Source organism: Topomyia yanbarensis, unplaced genomic scaffold, assembly GCF_030247195.1.
Source record: "Topomyia yanbarensis strain Yona2022 unplaced genomic scaffold, ASM3024719v1 HiC_scaffold_4, whole genome shotgun sequence".
Classification (NCBI taxonomy): domain Eukaryota; kingdom Metazoa; phylum Arthropoda; class Insecta; order Diptera; family Culicidae; genus Topomyia; species Topomyia yanbarensis.
The window spans coordinates 1,561,398-1,582,856 of record NW_026683602.1 but is presented as its reverse complement, the minus strand read 5'-3'; the positions used below and the strand labels follow the sequence as shown (position 1 = coordinate 1,582,856).

Here is a 21,459-nt window from a genome sequence, read left to right as displayed (position 1 = left end):
GGAGCACCTTGGAATATGCTGTACAAATATCGGCACCATAAACATCGGGCTACCTGTTGATAGTAGTACTCCAGCAGCTTGTCGGTTCGGTTAGTAGTGACAATCCTCGAGAGGCTTCTCGTTCCCTCCTGACCACATTCTGTTCGTTCAGGAAATGACTGATGCTGTAGAAACAACTATCACTATCTAGCTGATGCCATTATTTGCACAGCAGCTCCCGCTTCTCACACCTTTATCTCGTTAGAAAATCCGTCTGTTAGTGCCTATCTCCGCCGTCTGCTACATCTTCGCCGCTGGTCGTCGGAATCGTTTCGACCCTTAGACCTGCTCGTTTTCGACATGAACCTGTACACACGCCTCCTTCCGAACTAGGACATCTTATCGAGAACCCCGCTGTGGATCCACGATGTATTTCGCTATCTGGATGTGAAAAATCTAGACATCTATCTTTTTGTTGCACTTCATCATCGCATCAGCTGCCTTGCGCTTGATCGGAACTTATCAAAAGAGTTTCGTTAGGCTGAGAATTGCTGCAATGGATGTCGGCAGTCCGAATGAATCTGCGATATTACAGTCTTCGAATCAATCCAGAAGTACCACTATTTCACCTCATAGGACAGCAATTCAACTTTCATGTTTCGCTCCCAACACTACTGCTCGCAGCTCCAGATGAGGAATCAAGAGATGCTTCAGTGGCACGGACTTCGATCTTCTTATAATCAGCGAACACAGTTTACTATCTCAATCAGAAAATACCCCGCCAACTTCGCCTTCATCGACAAAGACGCCCGCCTTGGCAATAATATTGAGAATTGCGAATGTCAACCGCCGGAAGTTTTGTAATTGACTGGTTCCAACTTCGTGTTACAGTTTTTTTCCCTTTTGATCATTTCTGTTAGAAATACTGATAGGTAATGGGAGAAAATGTAAAATCATATCAAGGTTCTTTTGGGTATTTGATGTAAGCGTGCGCGCACACCCTTCCGAAGAACATGTGCTAAGCATATTCTTGCTTGAAAAGCAAAAATATTACCGGCGAAAAATACCAGACGCGGAGGACATGGCATTCATTAGTTTTGCTGGATCGGTAGAGGCCGGACGCGATCGTATTCCACGGGCGATCAGAAACGCTCGATCTGCAGCACTGGAACCTCGTCGCGTTAAGTGATCTGAGCGGAACGCGGCCGATCGGGATCGTGGCAGAACTTGTGCGGAGGAACAACATGAGGAGCACTGCAAGAATTCCCGCTAGCTGGTAGGACTCTAGACATTTCTTAGTGCTCGCTTAAGACCAGTTCCCCTGTTTGCAGCATTCCTATGGCCTGAAGAAACTCTTCGGAGTTTGACAGCCAGTTTCGTTCGTTTATGGAATGAACGTATTGAACTTTTCTCATCCGTCTTACGTATTACGTAGTAGTTTTTCACATTTCTTATCCGCTGTCTCTGTAAACTATCTCGCATTCATATTTTTGCGGACCGTAGCGAACTAGTAAAGCCGAATGTCGATACGCTCATGGTACCTCTTCGGGTGTATTTCGAAACAGCAATCTCATTATGCGTTTATCCGCCGAGCGAATCCTTATCTGGTGGTACATCTATTTTGTATCAGCAACGAATCCAACTCACGCACGAAATCGAGGATAGCTGTCGGGATAGGTCATACTCCTTCGACACCACACTCGTTTCGAAACGACTGCCTTCACAGTAATACTCTTCACGATCTTATTCGCTCTTCTGTCTTCCTCTGATTCAGGTCGCAAGACTACGGAGATCTCCAATTTATCTATCGTAGGGTGGCTCTTCAGGAGGCCATGAAACTCTTGCTTTGATACGATACTAAACTCCTGTTGTCCAACAAATGCTACATCCAAGTGGTTTATGCCCGGTCGCCCGTATAGGGCTTAGCCAAGCTTCGACCTAACCGCTATAGGTTCTTCCGTACTACTTATTGGTGATGCGATCAGCGCAAACAAATGTATATCCTTCAGCCCAATTAAGATCAGAGAAGCGGCTTACTGGTATTTGGCCACTGGTAGACTACGCACATGAATGTATTCTTTTACCAGCTCTCATATATTTCGCATATAATATGGTCGGTGTTAAGTCAGACCGGACTAAGTCGCAAAACATAAAAAAATGAGATAATGATGTCACTGGATAGGAAATTTCGTCAGCTATATTCGTCTTTTGCCAGATTTGGAATATGTAACAATAATCAAGAATTATGACAAAAATTAATTTTCAATTATAATGTTAAGGATGCTACGATTCAAACTTTAAACTCGTTTTTCTCGAAATCAATATTTTGTCACTAAGTCCGGTCTGCCTTAACACCGACCATATGGTAGTGTAAAATTTTCCACCGTATGTGTAACGTTTCAGCGAGAAACTGTGTTTCGACCCTCTTACAGAGATACGAAAGTCAACCCGTTGAGAGTCTTTTTCAAATTGTGAAACTCCGTCTGTCCATGTCATACGAAGTGGTTGAGTCATACCTGAACTCCCAGAATACTCATCACGGTTTTCCAATAGGCGAATCCTCTATGGGAACCATTGGATTCGGAATCCATGTCAAAAATTCAAAAAAACAACGTTCCCAAGGAAATTGTTGAAATAGCTCCCACCGTCATCATTTTTCCTTAGGAAAGAATTTGATTGTTTACAAGCTCGCAGAACAAAAATCCGCTAAACTCAGGTCTCTCCCCCATCGATTCTCCCGAATCTGTCAACCACATGATAAACTGCCCAACCCAACAGCAGTCTGCGGTTCAACGTGAACCTCACGGCAGGACCTTGACAATCCGGTCAGTCTTCTAAACACATCCGTCCTTCCCCCTTACCCATACACCCCGCCCAGGATGTTGGCTGCTAATGGGTGGTCACGATGGCTCTAATTTACTCGTCACTCCTACCGGTACTTATTAGCATACTACACACGAGAGGAGCCGCCCTGTGTACATGTGTGTGTGTCGCGGCCAAGTTGCCGGTTAGCCGCCGCCGCCGCAAGGCAGTGGTGAACGTTCCGAAAATTGATCGGAAATTTATGGGAAAATTATGCACCGGTCGCGGTCCGAAAACACTGGAATTAGCGCGCGCACGAGAGCAAAACCCCGACTGATTTATGAGCTTTTATGCCTATTAGTAAAGCTGCGTCTTTCCGCTGTGATCGTCCCATCCAGAGCCGCCGTTTGACTAGGTGGCTGCCCGCTTAACCTAGCCACGCTTCATGTGCCACGGGCGAGAAGGATGATAAAAACCTCTAGATTAAGTTATCACTGGTTGCACTTGTGACGTGACGCAGGCCGTGAAACATTTTTATTTTAGCATGGTTACGAGAACAGATTAATGGGAAGTATCTCCCGGCCGTTTGGCAACAAATAGTATCAGTTAAACAACAACGTAAGTACTTTTCTGTCCCGTCGTTCAAGTTCGCTCCCATGCAGAAAGAAAGTTCACCGCAAGGGGCTAGAAATTCCAAGACTCCTAAACAAAGGATTACCTCGCCAGCCCCCGGTTCAACGGTTGATCTAGAGCTGTAACTTTAGAAGAAAAATGGGTGCACGCTGCCACAGCTGGAACAGACCGGGGACGAAAAGATTCAAACTAGCTGATAGCATACACGGGATAGGCATTTTTCCGTGCTGTGGTTTGCCAAACCACCGCGACTGAGCCGGGAACGAAGTTCTGTCCAAGCGCCTCCGTCGCACCAATAGACGTTAGAAAATGAGTACACACGATTCTTTGACCGTCCTCTTTTTACAATTCAGTTGAATTATTATTACTCAGGCACGATTTTCGTTTTAATGTAGTTTCTGCAACCCATTGAGGTACCCATTTTGCCGTCTAGAATCATAGTACGCCTGGGATAAACAAAGCAGTTCGCCTTTTCTCAGATGATGCTCGATCCGATGATGATGATGATGCCCATCGCCACAAAGATGAAATGGCTGCGATAAACATAGCACAACCCTGTGCCAAACAGAGCCTAGCTCCAACGAAGGCATCTTAATTTCACGATCCCGATCTGGTGATAGCAGAAAAAGTTACTTTTATTCTTTGTCTGTAATGTCAGTAGTTTCATGATGGGGGTCCAACCCAAACTCCACGGGCAACGTGACGTTCGCTACACGCGTCTCTGTGCATCATGCCTTCTGCTGTGTGCTGTGAAGAATACTGCAGGTCAAATGTCGTGGAGAGATCGTTGGAATAAACTGGTCTGCTCCACTGAAGCTGTTTCAGGATTGACTGATTTTGCTTGACTACGTTTTTCTGTATCAAACATGTAGGCTTAGGTTGGTCGTTCCATTGCTATCGTTTTTCATATCTTAGGGCACGAAAACTTTTCAAATCACTTTGTATTTGATCAATGCAATGGCACTCTTTTGCCATGAACCTGGCAGGTTTTATAAACGAAGCTGTCGTTCAGAATTTGTACGATAACAGTTTTCAAGAATGAATAAGAATCATAATAGCGGTCGGTTAACAACAAAGTAGAGAACCTCTTTAGTCTAGGGGCGGGCATACCTGAAGTTCTGCTAATAGCAACAATTTAAGACAACAATTTAAGATTTAGGGGCTATATCACTAACGTTATATTTCCTTGACCGGTCATTACACTGACAACTCCGGAGATTGTGAAAAACTTCGTGAAACGTATAGCACAGACTAGCGCAGTATTAAAAAATGCAACCAAACGAGCATGATAGTATTGTGAGGGGAAGTAAAGAGGGAATCCCATGCAAAGCTTATGGGAACTTCCATGATTCCAGTAAATATTCTTGGTTGCTAGTTTTACTGTTTTTGTCTCCGCAAGTCTGTGTATAAAGTGTAGAGTAAAAAGCATTTGCTTCGCAAAGAAAGTTCTTACATTGTCTGCTCGAAAAATGAGTACTCAAAAGGGGGTGGAGATAGCGTAGTTGGTAAATCGATTGCCTTGTATGCAGCCCACCTAGGTTCAATTCCCAACCCCACAGATAGGGTAGATTTTTCTAAAGAGATTTCTCTAACACGATAAAGAGGCGAATGACCCTAAGGTTAAAACCTCTATAATAAAAGAGTCTTCAAAATTTTATGATAATTAGTAATTACCGGTTTTTGTATGCGGTATGCAGTCAAAATTTAATGGTTGTGCCATCACTTCTATTTTCTTTCAGATCAAAGATAAACCGCCAAGTATTCTTTTGGAGAGACCTGACGCAAAAAAACATTCAGCTGTGACAGATATCTCGAAAGTTCGGCCTGTCTTAAGCAAGGGCTACCGCGTCTACATACCCGCTCACAAAGTTGAGATCGACGGTGTGTTCACCCATTCGGTTTTGCTGTTAAAAGGACCCCTGTGAGTGAAGATTTTAAATAGCAAAGCAATGCTAAACACTAAACACAAACGAGTGGCCCATTGTGACAATAAGCTCCCGATGTGACAAGTGCGCAGAAAAAGATTAGGATGACTGTTGCATTGGAAATGCTGAAAAGTGCGCCTATTGTGGAAAGAATCCACATGATCCGTTACAAGTGTATTACGCGTACAAACTGTGCCTGGAAAATTTGAAGCGTTCCCTTAAAAGATACCATAAGTACTATTTTGAAAAAATACTAAAAAAGCTATGCCACACACTACGACAAATCGTGATACTATCTTGGCCCAGGAAGAGTGCGGCTCTGACGATCCCCTTGTAAGGACACCTGTAACTGCTCCTAACAACTATAGGCTGATGAGAGCTCTTGTATAAGCTAAAATTTTGACTGAAACTGTTCCAGCTACTTTGACTACGGAAAGCACACAATGCTAATTACATACCTCGGACAGACCCATACATGCCAGTTCTCTAACCGCCCATTACGGAAAAACCTGTGCCGAAGCAACCAGTAAAACACATTTACTACAGACAACTCTAGCAATTAGTCACCGACACCTGTTCATAAACTATAAACAGTCGCTCAATCAATAATTTGTGCGTCTGGTACTACGAATACTACGATAGCGATGCATAGCTGTCATCATCTGATGGACGAACGTTCCAGTCAAAGAGTTGGACGAAACGTTGTTTCTCTCGTTAATCCATCGACGAACCGGTGTTAATATCCGTATTTTTCAACTTTCATCAAGTTTTTCATTAGCGTTTCAAGCGTGGCGTATATTCGGAAATATTTGAGCGATCCGACGTTCAAAAAATCCCACCATGAAGTGGGAAACCATCGACGGATGTTCGCGCCGGGTACTCGTTTCGCCTGACCTTTAATCACAGTGTCGAGCATCAAGCCAGCCAAAACCTTGTTCTCTGTACCACTGGAGGAATTTCTTGTTTTGATGCGGCATCCGGCGAAAGGCCCGGAAATAAGTTGTTTTCTAATACTAGTTGATTTTTGCTGAACGCAATTACTTGAAATTCAAAATTTTCTCTGACTGAAGCAAAGGGTTCTTGAAGGAGCCAACTTCATACTCCAACGGATCTTCGCAAAAAAGGCCCATGTCGGAGACTACACCATCAATCTCCACATCACGGGCGGGTACATAGACAAGGTACTTCATCGTAAAAAGAAATATGTCTTATCTTTGGTCGGGAAGTAAGCCATCCAGGGGCCTATTGTATTAGATGGATATAGGGTTACTGTTCCCTAATTCATCTTAGCTTCTCTAATCATCCCACCCATGTGAACACATTAGTTAGAGCAGTATCTGCTAACTCTATTCAACGCATTAGCTCAAATGGTAGGATGAACAAGGGTACGTTGTACTCGACTTTTCGCGACTGTACTGCTTCTTAGGAACGCAGCAGAGATGGCTATACCTATTTAAGCGCAATCCAGTCACTCTAAGTCGAGTTATCAACGAAATAGTGTGACATCATTACTAATGAGATGAGTTACGGCTTGTCTACTCTAGTTTGTATCGAAAAGGAGACTTAGCGCAATATTTTTGCATCCGGGGATATATTCAAATCGACCTCCATTGAGCCTGATGGAACGCCGGTCTTCAGAGATGCCTTCCCATTAGCCAACACTCATGCGAGCTGCACTACTCGTGAAAAGAAGGTTTTACCGAAGGAAACGGGAAATTAATGCAAGTAAAATTAACAGAAGTGAGAAATCGGTACTCAGCTGGGGAACATTTGTGGTATGTATCAGTAATCAAGAAACACATTTTCGAAACTTAGGTCCATACATACTGTGGGAATAATAAAAAATACGCTCATGCCTACTAGATAGCACAGTTTATGGCGACATGATCGGGAGCTGTGGTGATATGGACAAACTTACTCTCTTCTAGCATCTGAACCATACACTAAAACTTAAACACTTAAAACACGCGATTATGCGATAGCACACGCTACATACAAACGTTTGTGCGATTGAAAACGTTAACTTACAATCGCCCGAATGCTTCGCGATGATATACAAAGACGAACATGTAATCGCGTATATCCACGCACAACTACGCCCAAGATTTCGCAAACACAAAAACGCCCGGATGATTTAGTGAACACTACAGCACTTATTATAATTACCGCGGCCTCAAGCGAACACAAATAAACGCTCATTCCCACGCGATCGTCCCTACGCCCGCACATCTGAACTGTACACTGAATATCATATTCAGAATCACGGCCCACTACAGTTGGCCTTAAGCAGTGTGGGTGACATTTCCCGTCTCGTTTGCAATTGTAGTGACTGATTCTGACGGGGAGACCTTCTTAGAACCCAGCTCTTCAGCTCCACTAGGACAACTCTCGAAAAAAAGTTTAACGAATGTATAGATCATCTAAGAACGTCTATGAACACATATCTTAAAATCTACAAGCGTCATCAGACATCTATTGATTGTTAGAGGATGCGGTATATTCTCAAAGAGGCTCATAATACTAAGTTCGATTGATATTTGAAACCGATTGAAACCAAAAAAAGATCCACTCGTTAGTGAAAGTTTCTAACAAAACAACCGAAGCTTCCTACTAACCTTCAGCCACAAACAAAAGGAAACTAGAGCGGTTAGTTAATTTCCGTCAAAATATGTTCCGCATCATTCTGCATGTTTTCGGCCCACCTCACCCTTAGGCAGCTCATCAACTGAACATCATCCACTCTCGCACAGAGGTGATGGGGGAAAGAAACGGGCTATGATAAGTAGCCACCGCGAAGACGAAATGACTTGCCGTATTATGGGAAGAAAGTTCATGCTGTGCGTCCGCTCACATATCGCAAAAGAAAGCTGATCGTTGTTGTTGTTGTTGACGGTGTCTGCCCAACCAAACCAATTGTACAACGATGATTACAATTGATCGGACCTGTCCGATAGGTGAAACTGATTGGGACTCTAACCCTGGAGATCGGATTGGGTCAACTGGACCTTGCAAAAGTGGTGTCTTTTTTGTATGTGGGGAAATAGCACGGAATCCGGCTTGACCAAAGCTTGTTTTTCGAATGAGCGAAACTGCTGTAAACATGAGAAGAGTACCATCAAACTGGTGGGTGGATTCAGATAAGTTTTTTTTAATTTTCGAGAAGAAAATAGATGCAGCGAATGGTCTGTGAAACGACCGTTCGAATGGAAGACTCCTGTCGACGCTAATACTTGTGGAGGGGAAAGTTATGAATAATGACCAACGCGAATGTGTCCCGGGATAATTCGAGAACATTGGATTCGTTAAGGTCACTAACCCCGATCCCCGCCAATTACCGAGTCACTTTTCACTTCCGAATCAAACGAGCTTCCATTGCTGGCGGAGGTTCGAACAAAATCAATGACTGGAACTAGAGGCAACAGCTGTTCGGCTGTGGTTAGCTCAAGTTCAAGATTAACCTCTTCGAAAACAACATGACTCGCACACAGATATAGCCACAGATGCCATTATCGCAGTGTGTGCTTTCGTTTGATCGTGGTCCTCCCTGCGAAACGCACTCCTTCAGCGAGCAGCGAGTTTCAGAAAAGTGAGTGACTCGACAACAACACAAAAAAGCTTGATGCTTTAATGATCTCAATCAATTTCGGAGTTTGCATGTGTTTTCATTTGAACGGTTCGAGTTTTTGACGCTTATTTCACCGGCGTAAATCTTTCCAATTTATTGCTTAATTATAAGTCATTTGTATATTCATTCGTCGATCGTCGGATCCAAGTGTGCGACAAGCGTCGTCCGCTCGCATCACCATCATCTGTTGTTGGGGTGAGGAAAGTTTTTACTTATTTGCATCTGCCTACCGGCCAATGACCACCATTTGAGGGAAAAGAGATTTTCATCGCTTCGTTCGATGATGTTTTGCATACGCGTGTCGTTCGGTCTGTTTTTATTTTATTTTTTTTTCTGCACACATCCCGTATAAATCGGCTCAAACCGTCAACCCACAACGGGTCGGTCGACGAGAGACATTGACACGATTTGGTTGGCATCCTAAAAAAAAGTGCCAACGTACGCTCTAAAAGCTGAACAACAAGTATGTATCAGGCCACAGAGTCTCTTCCACCGTTTCAAGTGTGGACACTACCAGGGCGACGACCGACAAACGAGGCAAGCCAGTTCCAACGGGGCCCGGGATGCATAAATGTTGTTGCTAACATAGCTGGAAAAACAGGTTTTCATTTTCGGAACCTGGCAGTGAGATGCTGCTACCCATCGGTAACGACCTCTGCTTATCAGTGCAAGTCGATGGGATGTTTTTGTCCGGACTCCGGGAGGGTAAATATCTTTTAATAAAAAAAAGGAATTGAAATTTCTAAACGGTGTAGCTTATTCGGTACGATTTCACGGGGACCCTATGCAAAATTTGATCCTCAAAATCATGGTATAAAATAAGACAGAAATTTCAACAAGATGTTCTAAAATATGATGGGTTATTCATGTATACGTTGAAGATCTAGATTTCCTACACCTCATCATGTTTTGCACAAGGGTGAATTCAAAACATGTTCATTGAATTAAGCGCTAAAGAGTTATGTCGGAATATCGCAAAAAGGATATATCAATTACTATTTTGTGTTCAGAATTTTAAGTATACGAATACTACAATGTACTCGAAAAGGGTCTACTAGGTACGTATAGTCCAATAGCCACCCTGGAAAGTATTTCGGTTATTGCCCTTGAGTTCCTGTTCTAATTCTCTACTGTTTCAACGAATTTCCACTACACCTCCTAACTAATTGTTCGCTCATTAAGCTTCCTGAAATTTCAAAAATACTTTCTTCCATGAATGGAATTCCCAAATTAGTTGCAATCGATGGTTATAAATATGTATATGTCATAGCTTTGACTTCAAAGTTATAAACTGAATGAATGCTTGCCCCGTTTGCTTGCCGCGCTTCCATTCATTGTCCGTTGATAATGCGGCAAAAGCTGCAACACCCATTTTAGTCCATGCGGGTTTGCGGAAAGGCAAACCGTTTGCGCCTTCAAGTCGTTGTTCGTTGGCAGCATTCGGCGTGGACTAAGTTGGTTACAAAAGGCGGGCCATTTTTTTCTTGTTGTTATAAACAATTTATAGTAAAACAAATAGTAACGAGACTTCTTGGATTAAAAAAAAATCACGAGGCATCTGTATAGGGTAACAGTTATTTTTGCGATGTTGTAATGTTGTCAAACAATGATTCAAAGCATCAAAAAACTTTTGGGCAAAACGTACGCCAACTTGGCCCATATTAACAAGTGCCCCATTGCGAAGTTTTACATGTATTTTTTCATACGTTTTATTTAAAAATTCATGACTTCTCAAAATAATCGAAAAAATTTAAAACTTGGTAGAGTTTGAGCTCACTATGAAAGGTTTCAAAAAATTTTAAATGATGAATGACTACAAAAAAAAATATTTTTAAATACTAATGCCTGAAAACGTGTGATAACACTAAAAAACAAGCAGTTCTTTCTCTTGGTCAGATGGCATTACTTTTGGGTTACCTACCAAAAATCTTTAGATAAGCTTCGCAACATTTTGTAAACAAATCAAAACAAACTACTCTAACATAACTCAATCTTTTCACCGTCAATCCAATGCATGAAAATGAAAATGAATATATCCCAATGAAAAAAATAATATATCCCAATTTACAAACTCCCTAGTCGCACAAACATATGTAGTCTTGAACTGAATCCAAACCCACCCTACCAATCTACGCTTCCCACTCACATTACTAATAGCTGTGTGTGCACGACTCGAACCTATCGCGTTTCCATTTTCGTGTATGCAAAGTTTCAACTCGCGCAGCGCGCGATAAACTTTGCCCACAGCAAGGAAACGGATGCAAGTTCTACATGGTTTAACCACATGCGAGTTGCAGAAATGTCATAGCGTCTACCGCTTATTGTACTATCCGGAAGAAACAGTCATGATGTTGCTCGTTTGGAATGTAAGCATCGAATGACTCAAACAGACACGCGATACCTCTATATATAATACCGTGGTATTTGATTGAATCGCGAGGTGCCCCCTATTGACGGCTCTATCCGGAATAGACTGCCTGTATGTATGGGAGTGTTTCCACGTTTTCCGATATCTATTCATGTTTACGAGTTTTCAATAGTGTACTGAGCAATGGAATATAATTTCAGTTAATTCCAAATTCTTTGGTGGTAAAAAGACGGAAATCCATCAATAAGCAACATAGATATAAGCGTTCAAAATAGTGATGCAAAAACGTGATATCGTTTGATTTTAGATTTAAAAATTACACCCAGCCCCAGAAAGTGCAGTAAGACATTTTCAATGACAATTCTTTTTTTTCGACAAAGCCAGATATCTGAATATATTTTTATAATGCAATACTTTTGAACACTTTTTTGAGAGTCTAGAAACAACTCGTTTGATATCTTGCATCATGTGCGCGATTTCTACCAAATTTCATTTTTTTTTTCGATTTCTGAAAGAAGTTTTAAATTACAAATCTGGTCACGCATGCAAACATGCAATCGCGATCATCCGCACCCGTGAGCTCGCATACATAAAAACCGGTCACAGGGTTAATCTAGCGCCGAATGGACGCTACCTCTAAATACTGAAAACACTATTTGTAGTTCTGACCAAACCCTTAATCCTGAGTGATGACCCGCAAGATGGTATTAAACAATTTTCTCCCTAATGGAAAAAATAGCTTTCAATAAATTTTTTCTCCACTACGGGGAAATATTGCATAGTCCTAGTGCTCCAACTTCTCGTATTCTGAGTAAGGCCGCAAGATATCAATTTTATTCCAGACATTTTTATCGTCAGACAATTTTTCCTTCATATTTTCCCATAATGCCAATGGCAAAAGGATGGACGCCATCGACATTATTGGCGTTGATCGCAGAGCAGTGGAAGAGGCATTTTTGTTTTTTAGAAGGTAGGTTGCGAGAATAGGACTAACTATAAACTGTGAAAAGACAAAATACATGGTAGTTGGTTGTGAATGAAGCAGTCTGAACGGTGTTGGTTCCGAGGTGACAATCGATGCGGTACGGTACGAGATTGTCGACTGTTGACAGTTCATAACGATGTTAGCCGTAAGGTTAAAAGGCGTGTTGCAATTGCAAATCTATGATTTTCGTAGTCAGCTAAAGTACCGCAGCCTACAAACGGGCACAAAACAACATACTCTATACAAATCGCTGATACCACCTGCTGTTCTGTACGGTGATAAGACTTATCCGTTGAAGGAAGCAGGCTATCGAAAGGTTCGGTGTGTTTGAGAGAAGCATTCCGCCTTCAGTACTCAGCGGCACGATAGAAAATGGAGAATGTCGCAGACTACAGTGGACTGGACATGTAGCTCGAATGCTTGAAGAGAGACCAGCTAATTTTATACTTAGTCGGGAAGCTAGAAAAAATCGTCGACTTTGGGGCAAACGCCGCACTCGCTAGCTGTGTGCAATCGAGGAAGATGCGCGTGCGGCGGACGTTCAAGTACACACAATCGAGCGGCCTGGAAATCTGAAATACATTCGATCATGATTCGGAGCGCACTCGGATTGTTTGGCCCACGATGATGATGATGATGTTGGTACCACATTTCAATCGAAGTAGACGGGGGTCAAAAATTGTCCAAATGATGTGAAATTTGACATTTGGGCTTAGTCACAATATAAAGAGGAGGAGAGAGGATGCCTGTGATTTAAAAAAATATTTTTTTTCCATGACCTGGTTTGTTTTATTGTGCTTTTATGGTTCTTATAGTATTTTTACGGTACTGTTATGATAATTGTATGGCTTATGATTATGCTTTTGTAGTACTTTTAAAGAATTTTTGAAGTACTTTTGGTGTATTTTTATGATAAATTTGGAAAATTTTTATAGTCTATTTTTTCTATTTTTATGGTATTTGTATTTAACTTTATTAGTAAATCAAGAATTTTTTAATGATACTTTTATGGTTATTAATATTATGAAGGCGCTTCGTTGTCTTTATAGCACTTTTATATTACGTATTATTATGGTCCTCATGACATTGTTGTATAATTCTTATGTCTAGTCATTGTATTTGTATATGCAAAGGCCATGTCAACGCCCCGAACTTCGATTTTTTCCGATGCACTGAGGGTCGACTCTTGTATACCATAAGACTCACTTTGTCGAGATCGAAAGACATACGGTACGTCTTTAAGTGTATGTATGTTTTACGTGTCAAATAGTATTACAAATTTTTCTCAAAGATGGCTGGTCCGATTAGAATATTACGCTCTAATAAAAGGTGTAATACTGAAAGTTTGGTTTTGGATTCCCCTTATTAGTAACTGACACCTACTTGGAGTCCGTTAGATAAGTCAAAGTCAGCACCAAATTGGTGCCAGTTAGACACTAAATCCAAAAAAGTCATGCGTGTTGTGAATGTCTAAACAACTTGTTCCGAGTAATGTCTTAGTAGTAAGCACAGAAGGTCGTATTCGCTGATGAGGAAGCTGAATCCAAAACGTTCAAATCAGGTATTGTGCCCTAAAAGGCACCTAAGATTTGTTCTTATCCAAAAACTGTCTTTTGCTTTGCCGGGAAAAATTTGCATAATGCTAGGCGTTTGCTCCTCAACCAAAAGACCAATTTTTGATTTTAATTCGCGAACCAGAGCTTCTGTGACGACTACTGAGACTTCAATCGGTAGAAGCCGGTTGTTCAGTATTTAGGTATTCACACACGATATGCAACTTTTTGGATTTAGTGTGTAATTGGCACTAATTCAGTGCTGGTTTGGACTTATCTAACGGGCTCCAAGCTGGCTTCAGTTACTGACGAGGAGAATCCGAAATACTAAAAGCCAAACTGCCCTCATACTCAAAATTTGATTTTATCTAGAATTTTTTTTGTTGTTACCGGGAAAAATGGGAAGGGTTGTCATACTGTGCCATTGAATATTATTTGAATAGGTGTTCTGGTTCCGGAATTATGAGTATAAGAGTGCGATCACACCTGATATTCATATACAAACCTTAATCTATTTTCGGTAATACTATAATTCCTCTCCAGAATATCGACTTTCTGTTTCGGGAAACTTTGCATTCCGATAGGAATAATAAATTGAAACAAGGTATTTATTTTATTTGAAAACGAGATTATTGTGTCTTCGGAAAATTCCTTAAGTACAAAACGAAGCTTATGAAACAAGGAAGCAGTTGACCATCTTTGCGAAGATTTTCCTTATTTCTGAAACAAACAGAGATAAATTCTTGTCTTTGCTAAGCACAACAACAAGAAGCATCCGATATTGCATTGCCTAAATTGAAAGGGATAAATAGACTATAGTAAATAGAATACTGTATTTTAAAAAGACCTGTTCGAAGTCTAAAGAATTTAGAGTTTAGTCCGTTTCTTTTCCGTCGGGATAGGGATTGTAAACACCTAACACCACCTTATTCAAGTAGATATCTTCTTTTTTGTTCTCACTAGCATCGGTATTGTTCGAAAGTTTGATGCAAGCTGAAGAAAGAAGGCGAAACAAGATAGACCATGCGTTCCCTTTCATGTGTGCAAAAGTAATGAGAACGAAATGAAAGTGCTTCCCCCTATTTATAGATTCGAGTAATTTCAATATTTCGCATTTTATTTTCAAGCTCAAAGCCTTTATCCAGCAATAATTTAGTTTAAGGGAGGTAGTGATTAACCCCGAAAACTCCTCCCTCGCTGTACAGGATCCAATATATTTTTTCTCCAGGCAAACAATCAACATTGCCCTTCTCCAGCTAAAGCGTTGCGTGCGTCCTATCGTGCATCTTTCGTGACCGGTAGCTTTACCCGCTGCGGACCAGACTAATCCATCGCGAAAATTCTCCTCCCGCAGTGGTTCTCTCTCTCTCTCTCTGGCGGAATGCAGCGGAATCACGAGACAGCGACGAGATGACCAGGGCCCGATAACACCACAAAGCCCGCACAGCCCGGCCATCGGAGAGGCATCAGTGGGAATAACTCAGCTAAAGAATTTTAATTTGGCATGATTTCTTCTCCTATTCCGAAGCATCGTCGTCGTGCGCGCGTGGGTTTTCTTATCATCGTGCTATCATCGACTCTTTTTGTTGTTGTTTTGGTTTCCCTCCGCTTTTGTGTCAGCTTCGCCAACTACTCGCGGCAAGAAGGGTAAAAAACCGATGCGAATGAAAATGTATGTTATGAGGATTGTTAAACGATCTATACAAGCGCGAGACCAGTTTCCTTTCGTATGTTGTGTGTTTTGTAAACTCCCAGTACACACTTGTGATTCGCAGTGCGACCACGACAGCATTCAACAACAACGGCTTGAGCAAAACAATGAGCAAATATTTCTTTCTGTAAAAGCTACATTATGTAATTTTTAATTGAAACAATTATTGTTTCGTTCTCTTTTTTTCGCGTACACACGCTAACATACATCAGACCTTTTGGAGAAGAAACCCCCGACTTGAAGAAGCGCCTCCATAGTTTCACTCCATTTATAGAATCCGCTTGTGACAATTGCAGGCGAAGTTGGTAATGGCGTCGACAGCCGAGAGGTTTGTCGCCTACCCACTTTTGGATGGTTGCAGTCTTTTGTTGCCCCCCTTGGTCGGGATCTGACTGAGAGCGGACGACGGGTTGGGTTGGTTCTCCGGCGAACGGGAATTGTTGTTTATGCTAATCGAAAACAGCATGTCCCCAGAGTCATTAACGGTTTCGAATTAGTAATGTGGGGAGAAGGGTTACGGTATTGGTTGGACTCTCTCTCGCAGATGTCAATTGCTCCGAATGGTACAGTTTTCTTTTCGTACTCCTGAGGCACTAATTCCGCACACACCGTAGGCTATTTGAGCCGTTTTTCCCGTTTTATCGAGATGTCATGAATGACATTTGCACGTGCTCCTGCATGCTTGTGGTTTATTACCGGCATACCGTGTCTCTCCTTCAGCATCTCCCTGAGATGATTCTGCGCACGGTGATCTGTATGTTGTACCGCTAGCGTACAACTGGATAGCACTCGAGCAGCGCAGTGAAAGTCGATCTCGTTACCAGTTGTGTGCCGACACACCTTAATGTTTTAATTGGTAAAAATGCTGTTTTGTCGTAACTGTCACAATTTCTCTCCCTTTTTTCATGTCAAGTCGATTACACAGCAGCCAGAATGGGGGTCTTAAGCAAAATGATGTCATGCTGAGGATAAAAAAAAATGACGACACCAATACGAAATGTAAACAAAGTACACTCTAGGTTCTCTCAATTTTTCTAATTCGCAATCATTCACCGCAAATGAACCAGAAAATTTCATCGCTCCGCGGGGTGCATCAGGCGAACCATTTCAATCAATCAGCTGTGATTCCCGTTTCACCCGTTTCTTTGCGCTGCACCGTTTGCTGCCAATTCTTGGAATTCAATTCTCGGGAGGTCTGTAGCTCTCGTGTCTCGCCGCAGACTGACGTCGATTCAAAGGAGATAGATAGAGAGAGAGAGACATGGTCTGTACCGGCGTCGGTTGGCATACTGTGAGAAAATTGTTTGCGCACCTGGGCACCACAGAGGGTACTACTGATCGACCAGCGGGACGCACTGGACGAACGGATCGCTACCATTAACGGGTGGAGGTTGAAGTATGAGTGGGCGACTTTGTTGAGTGAGCACCTTAGATGTGGGAACCGTGAGAGAGATGCACTGCTGGCAAAAATACGGTGTCGGTTGGGGAATTGCATTTGGTTACTAGTGAACGGAGTAGGTCATGAATACTGATCAGGTACTGAACATATTCTAATGATAGATGTACAGTGTCCAATGAATTTTTCCAAGAATTATTTTATTAAAATTATTCTTTTCTTTTCCTTTTCAGGTTTTGAGAGTATTTCGCCAGTGTCTAGTAAGTAGTTGATATGAATTATATACCTAATCGAAGAAAATGGAATAGCATTCGAAAGAAATTTGTAGCTATGTAATCAACGGAATGAATTATCCTTTGGCTGGTAAGTACCAAGTAAAATCTCTTTCAATCCACCTAGTGGTGTAATTTACCCTTTCTCATTTATTAACATTAGTTTTCGATGACTTTTATTTAGCGGCCGTTCATATATCTTCGTTTATAACCCCCCCCCCCCCCCCCCCCCCCTCCGTGGACAAGCGTGGGCAATTCCTGTACCCCTAACTCCCTCCCCAAGATGTCCACGTGGTCTTTCCAAAATTTTGTTTGGGTGATTTCATATATATAAATAAGTTTCCAACACTTCTGCTAGACTTTCCAATGCGTTAGAGCAAGATACCAGTTTAATGAAAATCGTTTAAACTTTAATCACTAAATATCATAGAATCTCTGAGAAACTTCCATGGAAATGTCCCAATTCTGAACGAAATTAGTTCATTAAGACTTATAGTCAGTTCAACACAAATTTTTAAATGCAAATACAAAAATATTAGATCTACGTTTTAAAGTTGATAGATTGATTGGCAAATTATTGAGTTGGTTCGTAATTTTAACAAGTTTTTAAATCCAACAATAGTGGAATGATAGTTGCCATCGATATTTTCAATTTACATAAATACCACACTGCCCTTGTATGCAAAAGTTACGTAAACGCCATCGAGTATCTTTTTCAGGAAATCAATTTTTATCTTGCATGGTGGGGTAAAAATATGCTTTTGTCACCTCGTGTTTAGCTAAGAGAAGAGACGACAATAGGCTTTTTGCTCTTCTTAATTGTCTCTACTAGACCCTGCCGTAAATCTAAAGACAACAAGCGTTCGTCGTTGCCAGATTCATTTTGCATGTTTTTCACAATTACTGAAAATAGTATCTCAAAGATCGCACCTCAACCACGATTTCCCGCTGAACTGCATTTAAAAGCTAAATTGTATTTTTATTCATGTCCATCTTACACGCAGCTATATCGTCATTAGGTCTTTAATTCAATTTGCACGAATTGTTTATGTGTATGAAAAGTATCCGAAATAGATTCAGCAGCACTGATTTTCATCCCGTTTATAAATGTTATGAACGCTCTTGACTGGCAAAACGACCAACGAGAAGCTGGCTCAATATTGAAGTTAGGACTGGATCAAATTGGTTACGTGATTGTCTTCTCTTCTCTTGGGGTTTTCGAGTTTCAACAGGTCATTTTGTATTTTAGTTTGAAGTGCTTGCACTGAAAGATTTTCGTAGCTAACCTAAAAATACGAAAATGTGAAATTTGATCAAAGTGGCGTTTACGTCACTTTTGCATACAAGGGCAGCACGCTGTGCTATTATAAGCACTTTGGCTCTTGAAAAAAATTACACCAATGACGATCAGAATATATTGGCTTAAATGGCACGTTCCTTGTATATAGTCGGGGATTTGTGTCTTGCCGTGTGTTTTCATCATTTCTTGAGCATAAGGAAAGGACAAAGAAGTGTGGGGAAGTAGAATTGGAAGGATGGGAAAAATAGCAGCACAAAAACAAGCAGCAGGTAAGTTGAACTCATAAGTAGTTCAACACGCCTGCGAGTAAGTCTAAAGCTTTTACCACATTGGATAAGAAACTTTAGTATGTCTCTGAGTTTCAGTGGTCTGAACATTGTTTCGTCTATATAAGGACGGCCGAAAACTCGAAATCGCAATTGCACTACTGCTGTACATTTGCTTATCAGATGATATGAGGTTCCGTAGTCGGATTCACAAAGATCACATGAAATGATCACAAGTCTTCTTAGCGCGCTGAATAGTTGCCATGTGATAATTGAGTTTGCAGTGGCCTGTTAAAGCCCTGGTCAGCATATCGCAGTGGAGCTTCGAAAAATTTAGGAGATTTTTCGAAATCACTAGGCACGATGGCTCTAGAAACGTTTTTGGCGACACGTTTGTAGATTTCTCCAATAATTGCGGTGCTCGGACGAAGTCCAGGACCGTATTTTTTCCCTTATCCAACTTGTCGAAATTGGCAGGGCGGGCTCAGGACCAACCAAGTCACATTCGCTGAACCTGCCCTGGCCAATTTGTCTGTCCATTCATTTCCAGTAATACCGGAATGTCCAGGAACCCAGACAAGGCAGATAGTGTTGACAATACTTAGTTCTTCGATTTGGGTTCGGCACGCGATCACTAACTTGGACCGTGACGATCACTAACTTGGACCTTGATTGCAGCCTGACTATCGGAGCAGCAGTTTAGCAGAATACAGTACAGTATCTACCTAGTGAGTGAGATTGCTCCAATCCCATTTCACGACAGTAGACACCAGCACTTCCCTCCATCATAGAACCGTCAGTGCAACAGACCACTTGCGTTTGTTGTCTTTCCATATAGCCAGACAACCACTCCTCTCTCGAGAGAATCTTCACATGGAATGTCCTGTAAGGAAAACTACATGTGTGTAATATCTCTGGGAGCAAGAATATCTTCACCCCATGTAACCATTTGTGACCACAATCGTGTATGACTGGTAGCAAGATCAACATGGTTACTGTAGATTTTAAACTATAAAGCCGCTCGTACAGCCAATCATACAATCTAGGCAATGCGTACATAAACTTTCTTTCCATTGTGCCCGAAGTTTTACTCCAAAAATTTAACCAAATAGATAAAAAAAACCTATGTCTGTTGATAATTGTTTCGAAATGCCCACTTTCAATTGAATCAGCGGCAACCAAGATTCAAATACAAACTCTTCCTCAATAATTTACTGTCAAATAAGGGTAAACTTAATGACAAAACTGATTTAAGGTTGCTTCCACCACTATCCCAGAACACATTCAGTTTTTGACAGTAATCAGTAAAACAAACTCTGCACAGTTGTCTTCAATCTGGCACCCTTAAACTCCACTTGGACCCGCTAGCTAGGTACCTGCCCGTAGTGTGTCCGAATCGCTCCCCAACGGCACATACGGTTTTCCCCCAACCAGATTCCTGCCGTTGTCTCCTTCAACCGCCCTCGCATCGCTGGCAGTGACTCTGCTCTCGCAGGGGGATCCACTCGATAGAGTTGCAGAAAGAAAACAATATATGTATGTGACTTTACATAAAAAGCTCTCATGGACCGAGGAGATAAAATAAAATGTAGGCCAACAACTTCGCCGTACTTCCTCCCTGCGGTTCCAGTGATCGTACGTGCCACTGCTGCTGGAGCCGCACCTCTGTATGAATCAAGCGACCGTTTTGTTCGATTCAACCAGCACGACGACGACGAATGACGTGCTTTGCGAGGTGGTTGATCATGTGCACGGCACATTAAATTCAAATACTTATTTCCACTCTTTCTGTGGTACCTGACCGAGCCTGACCAGTGTGCCTATATAGGTTCCCGGCGCAAAGGCTTGGGAAAGACCGGAAAAAATGTATGCTGTGCTGGAAAAAAAAAAAAGAAACAAGCTTTCTTTTGGTCCCCGCCGGGTCCGGTTGAGGAATTGCAGGGCAACTACTATAAGCTAGTTACCTACCTGCCAGTCTGTGCAGGAGCTTTGCCGCGCCGTGCCGTTGCACCGCAAAAGGCAACATTTCACTCGTTGGTGTCCGATGAGCGGCTTTCAGATTCTTTCTATCCTGCCGCCCGATGACAGAAGGCACAGCTGAAAGCGGAAATGTACTACACGTTTCACACGACTTGTGCCGTTTATGGAGCCGATTCCGGCAGCTAGAGTCGACCTTTGATTCTTTACGTCTTTTCTTGGCTAGCTGTTCTCTCTATCCCTCGGGTGTTGGAGATCAGAACCCTTATTACTATTAGGGCGCATTTGGTTAAAGTGGATTGCAAAGCAATGACCTCATCAACAAATACTTTTTTTTGACAGGTGAGTTTTGCTTGAACCGGAAGTGACCACTCATGCCGTGTCTGCTGGTAATTACTTAATAATGATACAGCTATTAACTAGTTTCGCGACATTGCAAGCTGCCTCATACCAGTTGAATATTTAAAAAAAAAAAGTTTCTTTAAAATTCATGGTTGAGTGACTTCTGTCAATAGAATGCACATGAAACTAGTTTGGTATATAAGCTGTTTTGATCGGAAACGGGGTCAATTCATACCATATTCCTACATATTTTTTCCTTTTTTATTAGCGACTAAGAGTGAATCCAGCAGCATAGCTCACTAAGTGACTTTACGGACATGCCGCA

At 41.8% G+C, this 21,459-nt stretch overlaps 1 protein-coding gene across 11 annotated transcripts in view; it reads right to left on the bottom strand.

Moving 5' to 3' along the window:
- Nucleotides 1-21,459, bottom strand: part of LOC131695391 (leucine zipper putative tumor suppressor 3-like) — a 76,556-nt gene that overhangs the window by 36,451 nt on the left and 18,646 nt on the right. The gene's annotated exons all lie outside the window — the stretch shown is intronic.